Consider the following 7,046-nt stretch of genomic DNA (forward strand, 5'->3'; position numbering starts at 1 on the left):
TATTCGGAAACCGAGTGCCATTACTCTCAGCTCTGATTCGCTTCCGGACGATCCCGAATGGACGCGAATGTAATTTCATAAATCCATAGGGACAAATTATGAAAAGATATCTAAAAAATAGGTCACCTCAATTTTCGCTCCATACCTCGTGTACTACCCCCTACGAGGATTATTCGGAAACCGAGTTCCATACGTTTCAGCTCCGATTCACTTCCGGACGACCCCGAATGGACGCGAATGCAATTTCATAAATCCATAGGGACGAATTATGAAAAGAAATCCAAAAAATGGGCCGTCTCAATTTTTGCTCCATACCTCGTGTACTAACCCCTACGAGGATTATTCGGAAACCGAGTTCCATTACTTTTTGCTCCGATTCATTTCCGGACGACTCCGAATGGACGCGAATGCAATTTCATAAATCCATAGGGACAAATTATGAAAAGAAATCGAATAAATAGGCCGCCTCAATTTTTGCTCTATACCTCGTGTACTACCCCCTACGAGGATTATTCGGAAACCGAGTGCCATTACTATCAGCTCCGATTCACTTCCGGATGAACCCCAATGGACGTGAATGCAATTTCATAAATCCATAGGGACGAATTATGAAAAGAAATCCAAAAAATGGACCGCCTCAATTTTTGCTCCATACGTCGTGTACTACCCCCTACGAGGATTATTCGGAAACCGAGTTCCATTCGTTTCAGCTCCGATTCACTTCTGGACGACCCTGAATGGACGTGAATGCAATTTCATAAATCCATAGGGACAAATTATGAAAAGAAATCCAAAAAACGGGCCACCTAAATTTTTGCTCCATACCTCGTGTACAACGCCATACGAGGATTATTCGGAAATCGAGTTCCATTACTTTTTGCTCAGATACATTTCCGGACGACTCCGAATGGACTTGAATGCAATTTCATAAATCCATAGGGACAAATTATGAAAAGAAATCAAATAAAAGGGCAGCCTCAATTTTTGCTCCATACCTCGTGTACTACCCCTACGAGGATTATTCGGAAACCGAGTGCCATTACTATCAGCTCCGATTCACTTCTGGATGAACCCCAATGGACGCGAACGCAATTTCATAAATCCATAGGGACAAATTGTGAAAAGAAATACAAAAAACGAGCTGCCGCAATTTTTGCTCCATACCTCGTGTACTACCCCCTACGAGGATTATTCGGAAATCGAATTCCTATCGGTTTTAGCTCCGATTCGCTTCCGGACGATCCCGAATGGACGCGAATGTAATTTCATAGATCCATAGGGACAAATTCTGAAAAGATATCCAAAAAATAGGCCGCCTTAATTTTCGCCCCATTCCTCGTGTACTACCCCCTACGAGAATTATTCGGAAACTGGAGTTCCAACCGGTTTTAGCTCCGATTCGCTTCCGGACGACCCAGAATGGAAGCGAATGCAATTTCATATATCCATAGGGACAAATTATGAAAAGATATCCAAAAAATGGGCCGCCTCAATTTTTGCTCCTAACCTCGTGTACTACCCCCTACGAGGATTATTCAAAAACCGAGTTCCATTACTTTTTGCTACGATTCACTTCCAGACGACTCCGAATTGACGCGAATGCAATTTCATAAATCCATAGGGACAAATTATGAAAAGAAATCAAAAAAATGGGAAGCCTCAATTTTTACTCCATACCTCGTGTACTACCCCCTAAGAGGATTATTCGGAAACCGAGTGCCATTACTCACAGCTCTGATTCGCTTCCGGACGATCCCGAATGGACACGAATGTAATTTCATAAATCCATAGGGACAAATTATGAAAACATATCTAAAAAACAGGCCACCTCAATTTTTTCTCCATACCTCGTGTACTACCCCCTACGAGGATTATTCGGAAATCGAGTTCCATACGTTTCAGCTCCGATTCACTTCCGGACGACCCCGAATGGACGCGAATGCAATTTCATAAATCCATAGGGACAAATTATGAAAAGATATCCAAAAAATAGGCCGCCTCAATTTTCGCCCCATTCCTCGTGTACTACCCCCTACGAGGATTATTCGGAAACTGGAGTTCCTACCGGTTTTAGCTCCGATTCGCTTCCGGACGACCCCGAATGGAAGCGAATGCAATTTCATAAATCCATTGGGACAAATTATGAAAAGAAATCAAAAAAACGGGAAGCCTCAATTTTTGCTCCATACCTCGTGTACTACCCCCTACGAGGATTATTCGGAAACCGAGTGCCATTACTCTCAACTCTGATTCACTTCCGGACGATACCGAATGGACGCGAATGTAATTTCATAAATCCATAGGGACAAATTATGAAAAGATATCTAAAAAACAGGCCGCCTCAATTTTCGCTCCATACCTCGTGTACTACCCCCTACGAGGATTATTCGGAAACCGAGTTCCATACGTTTCAGCTCCGATTCACTTCCGGACGACCCCGAATGGACGCGAATGCAATTTCATAAATCCATAGGGACGAATTATGAAAAGAAATCCAAAAAATGGGCCGCCTCAATTTTTGCTCCATACCTCGTGTACTAACCCCTACGAGGATTATTCGGAAACCGAGTTCCATTACTTTTTGCTCCGATTCATTTCCGGACGACTCCGAATGGACTTGAATGCAATTTCATAAATCCATAGGGACAAATTATGAAAAGAAATCAAATAAAAGGGCAGCCTCAATTTTTGCTCCATACCTCGTGTACTACCCCTACGAGGATTATTCGGAAACCGAGTGCCATTACTATCAGCTCCGATTCACTTCTGGATGAACCCCAATGGACGCGAACGCAATTTCAAAAATCCATAGGGACAAATTGTGAAAAGAAATACAAAAAAAGAGCCACCGCAATTTTTGCTCCATACCTCGTGTACTACCCCCTACGAGGATTATTCGGAAATCGAATTCCTATCGGTTTTAGCTCCGATTCGCTTCCGGACGATACCGAATGGACGCGAATGTAATTTCATAGATCCATAGGGACAAATTCTGAAAAGATATCCAAAAAATAGGCCGCCTTAATTTTCGCCCCATTCCTCGTGTACTACCCCCTACGAGAATTATTCGGAAACTGGAGTTCCAACCGGTTTTAGCTCTGATTCGCTTCCGGACGACCCAGAATGGAAGCGAATACAATTTCATATATCCATAGGGACAAATTATGAAAAGATATCCAAAAAATGGGCCGCCTCAATTTTTGCTCCTAACCTCGTGTACTACCCCCTACGAGGATTATTCAAAAACCGAGTTCCATTACTTTTTGCTCCGATTCACTTCCAGACGACTCCGAATGGACGCGAATGCAATTTCATAAATCCATAGGGACAAATTATGAAAAGAAATCAAAAAAATGGGAAGCCTCAATTTTTACTCCATACCTCGTGTACTACCCCCTAAGAGGATTATTCGGAAACCGAGTGCCATTACTCACAGCTCTGATTCGCTTCCGGACGATCCCGAATGGACGCGAATGTAATTTCATAAATCCATAGGGACAAATTATGAAAAGATATCTAAAAAACAGGCCACCTCAATTTTTTCTCCATACCTCGTGTACTACCCCCTACGAGGATTATTCGGAAACGAGTTCCATACGTTTCAGCTCCGATTCACTTCCGAACGACCCCGAATGGACGCGAATGCAATTTCATAAATCCATAGGGACAAATTATGAAAAGATATCCAAAAAATAGGCCGCCTCAATTTTCGCCCCATTCCTCGTGTACTACCCCCTACGAGGATTATTCGGAAACTGGAGTTCCTACCGGTTTTAGCTCCGATTCGCTTCCGGACGACCCCGAATGGAAGCGAATGCAATTTCATAAATCCATAGGGACAAATTATGAAAAGAAATCAAAAAAATGGGAAGCCTCAATTTTTGCTCCATACCTCGTGTACTACCCCCTACGAGGATTATTCGGAAACCGAGTGCCATTACTCTCAACTCTGATTCACTTCCGGACGATACCGAATGGACGCGAATGTAATTTCATAAATCCATAGGGACAAATTATGAAAAGATATCTAAAAAACAGGCCGCCTCAATTTTCGCTCCATACCTCGTGTACTACCCCCTACGAGGATTATTCGGAAACTGAGTTCCATACGTTTCAGCTCCGATTCACTTCCGGACGACCCCGAATGGACGCGAATGCAATTTCATAAATCCATAGGGACGAATTATGAAAAGAAATCCAAAAAATGGGCCGCCTCAATTTTTGCTCCATACCTCGTGTACTAACCCCTACGAGGATTATTCGGAAACCGAGTTCCATTACTTTTTGCTCCGATTCACTTCCGGACGACTCCGAATGGACGCGAATGCAATTTCATAAATCCATAGGGACAAATTATGAAAAAAAATCAAAAAAATGGGCCGCCTAAATTTTTGCTCCATACCTCGTGTACTACCCCCTACGAGGATTATTCGGAAACCGAGTGCCATTACTATCAGCTTCGATTCACTTCCGGATGAACCCCAATGGACGTGAATGCAATTTCATAAATCCATAGGGACGAATTATAAAAAGAAATCCAAAAAATGGGCCGCCTCAATTTTTGCTCCATATGTCGTGTACTACCCCCTACGAGGATTATTCGGAAACCGAGTTCCATTCATTTCAGCTCCGATTCACTTCTGGCCGACCCTGAATGGACGTGAATGCAATTTCATAAATCCATAGGGACAAATTATGAAAAGAAATCCAAAAAACGGGCCACCTAAATTTTTGCTCCATACCTCGTGTACAACCCCATACGAGGATTATTCGGAAACCGAGTTCCATTACTTTTTGCTCAGATTCATTTCTGGACGACTCCGAATGGACTTGAATGCAATTTCATAAATCCATAGGGACAAATTATGAAAAGAAATCAAATAAAAGGGCAGCCTCAATTTTTGCTCCATACCTCGTGTACTACCCCTACGAGGATTATTCAGAAACCGAGTGCCATTACTATCAGCTCCGATTCACTTCCGGATGAACCCCAATGGACGCGAACGCAATTTCATAAATCCATAGGGACAAATTATGAAAAGAAATACAAAAAACGAGCCGCCACAATTTTTGCTCCATACCTCGTGTACTACCCCCTACGAGGATTATTCGGAAATCGAATTCCTATCGGTTTTAGCTCCGATTCGCTTCCGGACGATCCCGAATGGACGCGAATGTAATTTCATAGATCCATAGGGACAAATTATGAAAAGATATCCAAAAAATAGGCCGCCTTAATTTTCGCCCCATTCCTCGTGTACTACCCCCTACGAGGATTATTCGGAAACTGGAGTTTCTACCGGTTTTAGCTCCGATTCGCTTCCGGACGACCCCGAATGGAAGCGAATGCAATTTCATATATCCATAGGGACAAATTATGAAAAGATATCCAAAAAATGGGCCGCCTCAATTTTTGCTCCTTACCTCGTGTACTACCCCCTACGAGGATTATTCGGAAACCGAGTGCCATTACTCTCAGCTCTGATTCGCTTCCGGACGATCCTGAATGGACGCGAATGTAATTTCATAAATCCGTAGGGGCAAATTATGAAAAGATATCTAAAAAACAGGCCACCTCAATTTTTTCTCCATACCTCGTGTACTACCCCCTACGAGGATTATTCGGAAACTGAGTTCCATACGTTTCAGCTCCGATTCACTTCCGGACGACCCCGAATGGACGCGAATGCAATTTCATAAATCCATAGGGACAAATTATGAAAAGATATCCAAAAAATAGGCCGCCTCAATTTTCGCCCCATTCCTCGTGTACTACCCCCTACGAGGATTATTCGGAAACTGGAGTTCCTACCGGTTTTAGCTCCAATTCGCTTCCGGACGACCCCGAATGGAAGCGAATGCAATTTCATAAATCCATAGGGACAAATTATGAAAAGAAATCAAAAAAATGGGAAGCCTCAATTTTTGCTCCATACCTCGTGTACTACCCCCTACGAGGATTATTCCGAAACCGAGTGCCATTACTTTCAACTCTGATTCGCTGCCGGACGATCCCGAATGGACGCGAATGTAATTTCATAAATCCATAGGGACAAATTATGAAATGATATCTAAAAAACAGGCCGCCTCAATTTTCGCTCCATACCTCGTGTACTACCCCCTACGAGGATTATTCGGAAACCGAGTTCCATACGTTTCAGCTCCGATTCACTTCCGGACGACCCCGAATGGACGCGAATGCAATTTCATAAATCCATAGGGACGAATTATGAAAAGAAATCCAAAAAATGGGATGCCTCAATTTTTGCTCCATACCTCGTGTACTAACCCCTACGAGGATTATTCGGAAACCGAGTTCCATTACTTTTTGCTCCGATTCACTTCCGGACGACTCCGAATGGACGCGAATGCAATTTCATAAATCCATAGGGAAAAATTATGAAAAAAAATCGAATTAATGGGCCGCCTAAATTTTTGCTCCATACCTCGTGTACTACCCCCTACGAGGATTATTCAGAAACCGAATGCCATTACTATCAGCTCCGATTCACTTCCGGATGAACCCCAATGGACGTGAATGCAATTTCATAAATCCATAGGGACGAATTATGAAAAGAAATCCAAAAAATGGGCCGCCTCAATTTTTGCTCCATATGTCGTGTACTACCCCCTACGAGGATTATTCGGAAACCGAGTTCCATTCGTTTCAGCTCCGATTCACTTCTGGCCGACCCTGAATGGACGTGAATGCAATTTCATAAATCCATAGGGACAAATTATGAAAAGAAATCCAAAAAACGGGCCACCTAAATTTTTGCTCCATACCTCGTGTACAACCCCATACGAGGACTATTCGGAAACCGAGTTCCATTACTTTTTGCTCAGATTCATTTCTGGACGACTCCGAATGGACTTGAATGCAATTTCATAAATCCATAGGGACAAATTATGAAAAGAAATCAAATAAAAGGGCAGCCTCAATTTTTGCTCCATACCTCGTGTACTACCCCTACGAGGATTATTCGGAAACCGAGTGCCATTACTATCAGCTTCGATTCACTTCCGGATGAACCCCAATGGACGTG

The sequence above is a fragment of the Apium graveolens genome, chromosome 7 (assembly GCF_009905375.1).
Source record: "Apium graveolens cultivar Ventura chromosome 7, ASM990537v1, whole genome shotgun sequence".
NCBI lineage: Eukaryota > Viridiplantae > Streptophyta > Magnoliopsida > Apiales > Apiaceae > Apium > Apium graveolens.